This window comes from Triticum dicoccoides, chromosome 2A (genome assembly GCF_002162155.2).
Source record: "Triticum dicoccoides isolate Atlit2015 ecotype Zavitan chromosome 2A, WEW_v2.0, whole genome shotgun sequence".
Classification (NCBI taxonomy): Eukaryota; Viridiplantae; Streptophyta; class Magnoliopsida; order Poales; family Poaceae; genus Triticum; species Triticum dicoccoides.
The window spans coordinates 161,989,118-161,999,690 of NC_041382.1; positions in this window are offsets into that span (position 1 = coordinate 161,989,118).

Genomic DNA, 10,573 nt, shown 5'->3' on the forward strand with positions numbered 1-10,573 from the left:
TTTGCTTATGCTTCACCTATTGCCATGTTTAACAACATTTAATTTTTTGTGTACGGAACCGAGAGAGAACTAAATAAGTCATGTGGTGTTTCATCAATATGCAACTCGTTGCATATTGAGCTCCACTTAATTTGTAGTATTGTTTGTGCACTTTGCCATGCCATGCCTCATTAAACCGAACATGCATCATACTTGGTTGTGCATCATGCCATGTTCATGTGATGGTTGTTTAATATTGTCAGGGGTTGGGTGCGACATATGCCAATGGATGGCTTATCATGGTGGGAGCGAGTAGAACGTCACCGGTGCCTGGAAGCGGGATGAGGCGTAGACACGAATGTCGGCGTACTTTACCCAGGTTCGGGGCTCTCCTAGGAGATAACACCCCTACTCCTGCTCTATGGGGTCTCCGCATAATCACTAAGGCACTAGTGAGTACAATGATGCTCCTCGAGCTGTATGCTAGAGGTAGAAGAAGGCAGACACGCTCCCTCCTTCCTCTAGGTATGAGTCTAGTTCTAACAGGTTGGGAACCCTTTGAATGGGTGCCCTGGGGGGTTTATATAGGCCTATCTCCTGGAGGTACAATGGTAATTTGGCCGGGTGTAGGACCCGGCTGTCAGTGTCTCTGGTCGCCGGCTTCTCCGCCGGCTGCTGGGGCCCGCCGCCTGGTCTGGTACGGAGCTGACAGGCCGCTCCTGCCGCTTGCGGGTCTTGCCGGCTGTTGGTTACTGTAGTCGTAATACTAATGACGCACTCCTGGTCAAGATGGCGTGGCTACAGTCCCGCCGACTGGTGGGAGATCACTGTAGCCAGTTCATGTCTTATCTAGTTAATGGTGCACGGGCCCTGACAAAAGAACGGACCGCCTGCTGGGAGCCGGCCTCCCTCAGGTCTGACTGGTCAGGCTTCTGCCGTCTTCCAGGCTCTCACTGCCAAGTAGGGCCCGCTACCTACAGGTTGTACCGACAGGTCATCGTGGGATTAGGGCTCTGCCTGCCAGCAGGGACGTCAGGGATGGAGTGGCAACAGTGCCATGTACAGGTAGAGATCTCCGCCTGTACGGAGCACTGTGGCCACGTCCGGCCCTGGATATGGGGGTGATGGGCTACACTGTAGCCTCACCCTATCTCGTCTTCCTAATGGGAGAACGGACTCTGAGGGCGCGGTGGGCTGCCTGCTAGGAGCCGGCCTCTCTGGAGGCCACCTGCAGGAAGTCGGCCCGTCTTGGAGCCGCCCTCTTGAGCTCAGCCGCCTTCCGGCAGCCGGCCACCAGAAGGCGGCACTTCTTCTTGATGTCTTGAGGGGCGCAGCCAACCCCGATGTCTTGAAAGGCTCAGGAACTCAGGTTAGGCTACCCGCAGCCCATTACTCCGACAGTAGTCCCCGAAGCTGGTGAGGTGTCGCAGCTGTTAAGCCAAGAAGCCTCAGCAGTTTCCATCTCCGAGTGCTCTGGTCTAAATCTTCGTCCGACTCCCAGCGCCGCGTGGAAGGAGTCGGCCACGACCAGACGGGCTCATCCGAAAACTTCGAACGCAACAGCGGGAACCAGGTGGCTTACTAGCGAAGCCTCCAGGCCCGCCACCCGCTGTGGGCATGCCACTTGGCGTCAGCCAGCCGGGCCAACCGGCCCGCCCATGCGCGCGATGGGACGCAATAGCAAGCTGGGCCCGCCACTACCAGATCCGCTGCGATTGAGGCGGCCGGTTGAGCTTTTATACCTCTCCGTCGTATCTACTTTTCCAAACACTTTTGCCCTTGTTTTGGAATCTAACTTGCATGATTTGAATGTAAGTAACCCGGACTAATGTTGTTTTTAGCAGAATTGCCATGGTGTTATTTATGTGCAGAAACAAAAGTTCTCGAAATGACGTGAAACTCCACAGAGATTATTTTCGGAAATAATAAAAAATACTGGCAAAGAATAAAGGCCAGGGGGCCCACACCCTAGCCATGAGGGTGGGCGCGCCCCCCTACCTCGTGGGCCCCCTGGAGCTCCACCAACCTCAACTCCAACTCCATATATTCGTGTTTGAGGAGAAAAAAATAAAGAAGAGGGATTGCTGGACAGTGATGGGTTGGATGAGATTTATCATGTAATCGAGTTAGTTTCGTTAGGGTTTGATCCCTAGTATCCACTATGTTCTGAGATTAATGTTGCTATGACTTTGCTATGATTAATGCTTGTCCCTAGTATCCACTATGTTTTGAGATTTCTTTGGTGGAATTTATGCAACCCGTATAGCTAATTTTCTTGGTATAACCATACGTGAGGATGATATTGAGTTGCCTCCTGCTTATTTGGATTATGAGGCTATGGTTTGTCATCATTTTGTTGAGAGGAACGATCAGTTCCTCCAGTACCGACTAATCTTTTACAAACGACGCACCTATCACGTCGCTCTCCCTGCTTCTAATTTCTTTGACTTTCAGGCAAAAGGGAGATATTTTATAACCAGAGAGGAGGCGGAAGAGTATAAGAGGAGGGCTGAGATAGCTCACCTCCAAGTTGCAGCCCACGATGAAATGACTGCTGCATCACAATACGACCCCAGCTATTACTTTGGATATCCGCCAGGCCAGTCATGGCCATAGACCAACTTAGGCCAAAAGCCTAAGCTTGGGGGAGTACGTATTTCTCACCAACATTACATTCATGTTCACACACTCTTTGCCAGTTGTCGGTGCTCATACTTTTTCATTGTATCATCCATACTAGTTTATTTCCTTTTTATGATTTCTTCTTGTGTGTTTGATAAACCTTAATAAAAACCAAAAAATTAGTTGTAGCTTTCAGCAAGTTTTAATTTCTATGCTTGTAGTAGTAATTAAAAAGAAACCCAAAAAGATTTCATGTTCTTCTTTTGCTTGTTGGGAGCTTTCCTGTGTAAATAGTTTTATTTCTTTTCTTTTCTTTGGGGGTCGATAGGAGAAGACCATAATTAAATTGTTGAAGTGACTCCTATATGCATTATTCTTAATTTAACCAAGAGTCCATATTGCCTTGTCTTCTCCTGCTTATTGAATGCTTGCAGATTCCAGCTTAGTCGAATGCACGTGCACTGTTATTATTATTATTCACATCATTCGGTCGTGCAAGTGAAAGGCAATTAGGACGATATATGATGGACTGATTGAGATGGGAAAAGCTGGTATGACCTTGATCTCTCTTGTTTTTGTAAACATGATTAGTTCATTGATACGTCTCCAACGTATCTATAATTTTTGATTGCTCCATGCTATATTATCTACTGTTTTGAATGTTTATGGGCTTTATTATACACTTTTATATCATTTTTGGGACAAACCTATTAACCCAGAGCCCAGTGCCAGTTTCTGTTTTTACCTTATTTTAGAATATCGCAGAAAAGGAAAATCAAACGGAGTCAAATTGACCTGAAACTTCACGGAACTTATTTTTGGATCAGAAGCAACCAGGGAGACTTGGAGTCTACGTCAAGGAATCTTTGAGGAGGCCACGAGGTAGGGGGCGCGCCCTCCACCCTCGTGGGCCCCTCGTGGCCCCCCTGATGTACTTCTTCCGCCTATATATCTCCATATACCCTAAAAACATCAAGGGACACAATAGGTCGGGAGTTCCGCCGCCAGAAGCCTCCGTAGCCACCGAAAACCAATCTAGACCCGTTCCGGCACCCTGCCGGAGGGGGAAATCCCTCTCTGGTGGCAATCTTCATCATCCTGGTGCTCTCCATGATGAGGAGGGAGTAGTTCTCCCTCGGGGCTGTGGGTATGTACTAGTAGCTATGTGTATGATCTCTCTCTCTCTCTCGTGTTCTTGAGGTGACACGATCTTGATGTATCGCGAGCTTTGCTATTATAGTTGGATCTTATGTTTCTCCTCCCCCTCTACTCTCTGGTAATGAATTGAGTTTCCCCTTTGGAATTATCTTATCGGATTGAGTCTTTAAAGATTTGAGAACACTTGATGTATGTCTTGCCGTGCGTATCTGTGGTGACAATGGGATACCACGTGATTCACTTGATGTATGTTTTTGTGATCAACTTGCGGGTTCCGCCCATGAACCTATGCATAGGGGTTGGCACACGTTTTCGTCGTGATTCTCCGGTAGAAACTTTGGGCACTCTTTGAGGTCCTTTGTGTTGGTTGAATAGATGAATCTGAGATTGTGTGATGCATATCGTATAATCATACCGACGGATACTTGAGGTGACATTGGAGTATCTAGGTAACATTAGGGTTTTGGTTGATTTGTGTCTTAAGGTGTTATTCTAGCACGAACTCTAGGGCTGTTTGTGACACCTATAGGAATAGCCCAACGGATTGATTGGAAAGAATAACTTTGAGGTGGTTTCGTAGCCTACCATAATCTCTTCGTTTGTTCTCCGCTATTAGTGACTTTGGAGTGACTCTTTGTTGCATGTTGAGGGATAGTTATGTGATCCAATTATGTTATTATTGTTGAGGGAACTTACACTAGCGAAACTATGAACCCTAGGCCTTGTTTCCTATCATTGCAATACCGTTTATGCTCACTTTTATCATTAGTTACCTTGCTGTTTTTATATTTTCAGATTACAAAAACCTTTATCTACCATCCATATACCACTTGTATCACCATCTCTTCGCCGAACTAGTGCGCCTATACAATTTACAATTGTATTGGGTGTGTTGGGGACACAAGAGACTCTTTGTTATTTGGTTGCAGGGTTGCTTGAGAGAGACCATTTTCATCCTACGCCTCCTACGGATTGATAAACCTTAGGTCATCCACTTGAGGGAAATTTGCTACTGTCCTACAAACCTCTGTACTGGGAGGTCCAACAACGTCTACAAGAAGAAGGTTGTGTAGTAGACATCAAGCTCTTTTCTGGCGCCGTTGCCGGGGAGGTTAGCGCTTGAAGGTATATCTTTAGATCTTGCAATCGAGTCTTTTAGTTTCTTGTTTTATCACTAGTTTAGTTTATAAAATAAAACTATAAAAAATGGAATTGAATTTGTCTCATACGCTTCACCTTTTTAATATCTTTCGTGAGTATGATGGAAAGGATAATTGTGCTCAAGTGCTAGAAGAAGAAATCTATAAAATGTTTGGCACTAAATATTTGAATTATGAGCATGATTGCAATGTTGTTAGTATGAATTCCTTGAATATCCATGATGCTAATGATATGCAAAGCCACAAGCTTGGGGAAGCTATGTTTGATGAAGATGATATTTTTTGTCCCCCAAGTTTTGATGAGCAAATTTATTATGATGAAAGCATGCTTCCTATTTATGATGATTATGTTGATGAAAGTGGTTTTGGAGAGGTCATGACTTTATTTTGTGATGAATCCACTATTCTGGAAGAGGTTCCGATTGATTATGAGAACAAAGTTGCTATCTATGATGATTATTGTGATGACTTGTATGCTATAAAGAATAATGATATCCATGAAACTTGTCATCATGATTTTAGTATTCAATTGGATTATGCCTCACATGATAATTATTTTGTTGAGTTTGCTCCCACTATTATTCATGAGAAGAATTTTGCATATGTGGAGAGTAATAAAAATTCTATGCTTGTAGATCATGGAAAGAATGATTTAGGTGTTGGTTATATTGTTGAATTCATTCATGATGCTACTGAAAATTATTATGAGGGAGGAATATATGCTTGTAGGAATTGCAATAATATCAAGTTTCCTCTCTATGTGCTTAAAGTTTTGAAGTTATGCTTGTTTTGCCCTCCTATGCTAGTGGATTATTGTTCCCATAAGTTTTTTGCTCACAAAATTCCTATTTGAGAATGTCTTGTTGATTATTGTTCCCATTATTTAGGAAAGTCTTGTTGATCACGCTGTAAAAAACAGAAACTTTAGCGCTCACGAGAATTACTGCCATTTTTATTTGGAGAGTGATATTTAATTAATTCTTTTTGAAGATGATTAATAGATAAATTCCTCGGGTCCAGCAATTTATTTTAGAAATTTATGAGTTCCAGAAGTATATGTTTGATCCAGATTACTACAGACTGTTCTGTTTTTGACAGATTCTGTTTTTCATGTGTTGTTTACTTATTTTGATGAATCTATGGCTAGTAAAAGAGTTTATAAACCATAGAGAAGTTGGAATACAGTAGGTTTAACACCAATATAAATAAAGAATGTGTTCATTACAGTACCTTTAAATGGTGATTTACTTTCTTATACTAACGGAGCTTACGAGTTTTCTGTTAAGTTTTGTGTTGTGAAGTTTTCAAGTTTTGGGTAAAGATTCGATGGACTGTGGAATAAGGAGTGGCAAGAGCCTAAGCTTGGGGATGCCCAAGGCACCCCAAGGTAATATTCAAGGACAACCAAAAGCCTATGCTTGGGGATGCCCCGGAAGGCATCCCCTCTTTCGTCTTCGTTCATCGGTAACTTTACTTGGAGCTATATTTTTATTTACCACATGATATGTGTTTTGCTTGGAACGTCAATTTATTTTGTTAGGATTTGCTTTCTGTTATTTATAACAATGTTTTTCATCTTTTATTTCAATAAAAGTGGCATTCATAGCCTTTACTATGCCTATTTTAGAAGTCCACATGTTGCTGTTTGAAAACAGAAAGTTTACCGCTGTTGCAATAATTCCCTAGAAAAGTCAGAATCTGATAAAATGTTGAAACCTTTTGAATATTAAGCTCTGATAAATTTACTACAGTGGGAATTTTCTTTCATCATTTTTGGAGCTATGGAAGTATGGATGTTGCTGCACTCTTTACAGACTGTCCTGTTTAGGCAGATTGCTGTTATGTTTGCATTGTTTACATATGTTTGCTTCGTTAATGATTCTATTTGAGGATAGGAATATTAAATAAGCAGAGGCATTTGTATGCAATGTTTAATAATAATTTTAATGATTTGCTACAATAGAGTATGATAAGGTTTGTGCAATGTGTTGTGCTAACTTATCTCACGAGTCCTTGTTGAGTTTTGTGTGGATGAAGCTTTTGAGATTTAGGGAGACCATGATATGAGAGGAATTAAGGAGTCACAAAATCTCAAGCTTGGGGATGCCCAAGGCATCCCAAGATAATATTTCAAGAAGTCTCAAGCGTCTAAGCTTGGGGATGCCCCGGTTGGCATCCCACCTTTCTTCTTCAACAATTATCGGTTAGTTTCTGTTGATCCTAAGTTTTTGCTTCTTCACATGATGTTTGCCTTTCTTAGAATTTCATTTTATTTTGCTTTGATTGATGTTTGAATAAAATACCAAGATCTGAAATTCTTAAATGTTAGAGAGTCTTCACATAGTTGCATAATTATTCGACTACTCATTGATCTTCACTTATATCTTTCGGAGTAGTTTGTCGTTTGTTCTAGTGCTTCACTTATATCTTTTTAGAGCACGGTGGTGGTATTATAGAAATAGATGAACTATCATGCTTCACTTATATCATTTTGAGAGTCTTAAAATAGCATGGTAATTTGCTTAAAATCCTAATATGCTAGGTATACAAGATTAGTAAAAACTTTCATATAGAGTATTGAATACTAAGAGAAGTTTGATGCTTGATGATTGTTTTGAGATATGGAGGTAATAATATCAAAGTCGTGCTAGTTGAGTAGTTGTGAATTTGAGAAATTCTTGTGTTGAAGTTTGCAAGTCTCGTAGCATGCACGTATGGTAAACATTGTGTAACAAATTTAAAACATGAGGTGTTATTTGATTGTCCTCCTTATGAGTGGCGGCCGGGGACGAGCGATGGTCTTTTCCTACCAATGTATCCCCCTACGAGCATGCGCGTAGTGCCGAGGTTTTTGATGACTTGTAGACTTTTGCAATAAGTATGTGAGTTCTTTATGACTAATGTTGAGTCCATGGATTATACGCACTCTCACCCTTCCATCCTTGCTAGCCTCTTCGGTATCGTGCATTGCCCTTTCTCACATTGAGAGTTGGTGCAAACTTCATTGGTGCATCCAAACCCCATGATATGATACACTCTTTCACACATAAACCTCCTTATATCTTCCTCAAAACATCCACCATACCTACCTATTATGGCATTTCCATAGCCCTTCCGAGATATATTGCCATGCAACTTTCCACCGTTCCGTTTATTATGACATGCATCATCATTGTCATATTGCTTAGCATGATCATGTAGTTGACATAGTATTTGTGCCAAAGCCACCGTTCATAATTCTTTCATACATGTCACTCTTGGTCCATTGCATATCCCGGTACACCACCGGAGGCATTCATATAGAGTCATCTTTGTTCTAGTATTGAGTTGTAAATACATAGAAGTGTGATGATCATCATTTTCTAGAGCATTGTCCCAAGTGAGGAATAAAAAAAGAGAAAGGCCAAAAAAAGAGAAGTCCCAAAAAAAGAAAGAGAAAGTCCATAAAAAAAGAGAAGGCCCAAAAAAATGAAAATAAAAAATGAGATAAAAAGAGAGAAGGGACAATGCTACTATCTTTTGACACACTTGTGCTTCAAAGTAGCACCATAATCCTCATGATAGAGAGTCTCTTATTTTGTCACTTTCATATACCAGTGGGAATTTTTCATTATAGAACTTGGCTTGTATATTCCAACAATGGGCCTCCTCAAGTGCCCTAGGTCTTCATGAGCAAGCAAGTTGGATGCACACCCACTTAGTTTCTTTTGTTGAGCTTTCATACATTTATAGCTCTAGTGCATCCGTTGCATGGCAATCCCTACTCCTTGCATTAACATCAATCGATGGGCGTCTCCATAGCCCATTGATTAGCCTCGTTGATGTGAGACTTTATCCTTTTTGTCTTCTCCACATAACCCCCTCATTATATTCTATTCCACCTATAGTGCTATGTCCATGGCTCGCGCTCATATATTGCGTGAAAGTTTATAGGTTTGAGATTACTAAAGTATGAAACAATTTCTTGGCTTGTCATTGGGGTTGTGCATGATGAGAGCATTCTTGTGTGATGAAAATGAAACATGACTAAACCATATGATTTTGTAGGGATGAACTTTCTTTGGCCATGTTATTTTGAGTAGACATAATTGCTTAGTTAGTATGCTTGAAGTATTATTATTTTTATGTCAATATGAACTTTTGTCTTGAATCTTTTGGATCTGAATATTCATGCCACAATTAAGAAGAATTACATTAAAAATATCCCAAGTAGCACTCCGCATCAAAAATACTGTTTTTATCATTTACCTACTCGAGGTCAAGCAGGAATTAAGCTTGGGGATGCTGATACGTCTCCAACGTATCTATAATTTTTGATTGCTCCATGCTATATTATCTACTGTTTTGAATGTTTATGGGCTTTATTATACACTTTTATATCATTTTCGGTACTAACCTATTAACCCAGAGCCCAGCGCCAGTTTCTGTTTTAACCTTGTTTTAGAATATTGCAGAAAAGGAAAACCAAACGGAGTCCAATTGACCTAAAACTTCATGGAACTTATTTTTGGATCAAAAGCAGCCAGGGAGACTTGGAGTCTAAGTCAAGGAAGTTTTGAGGAGGCCACGAGGTAGGGGGCGCGTCCACCCCCGCTAGGGCGCGCCCTCCCCCCTTGTGGGCCCCTTGTGGCCCCCCTGACGTACTTCTTCCACCTATATATCTCCATATACCCTAAAAACATCAAGGGACACAATAGATCGGGAGTTCCGCCGCCAGAAGCCTCCGTAGCCACCTAAAGCCAATCTAGACCCGTTCCGGCACCCCCTCTCCGGTGCTCTCCATGACGAGGAGGGAGTAGTTCTCCCTCAGGGCTGAGGGTATGTACCAGTAGCTATGTGTTTGATCTCTCTCTCTCTCGTGTTCGTGAGGTGACACGATCTTGATGTATCGCCAGCTTTGCTATTATAGTTGGATCTTATGTTTCTCCTCCCCCTCTACTCTCTTGTAATGAATTGAGTTTCCCCTTTGGAGTTATCTTATCGGATTGAGTCTTTAAAGATTTCAGAACACTTGATGTATGTCTTGCCGTGCGTATCTATGGTGACAATGGGATACCACGTGATTAACTTGATGTATGTTTTGGTGATCAACTTGCAGGTTTCGCCCATGAACCTATGCATAGGGGTTGGCACATGTTCTCGTCGTGATTCTCCTATAGAAACTTTGGGGCACTCTTTGAGGTCCTTTGTGTTGGTTGAATAGATGAATCTGAGATTGTGTGATGCATATCGTATAATCATACCCACGGATACTTGAGGTGACATTGGAGTATCTAGGTGACATTAGGGTTTTGGTTGATTTGTGTCCTAAGGTGTTATTCTAGTACGAACTCTAAGGCTGTTTGTGACACCTATAGGAATAGCCCAACGGATTGATTGGAAAGAATAACTTTGAGGTGGTTTCGTACCCTACCATAATCTCTTTGTTTGTTCTGCGCTATTAGTGACTTTGGAGTGACTCATTGTTGCATGTTGAGGGATAGTTATGTGATCCAATTGTGTTATTATTGTTGAGGGATCTTACACTAGCGAAAGTATGAACCCTAGGCCTTGTTTCCTATCATTGCAATACCGTTTATGCTCACTTTTATCATTAGTTACCTTGCTGTTTTTATATTTTCAGATTACAAAAACCGTTATCTACCATCCATATA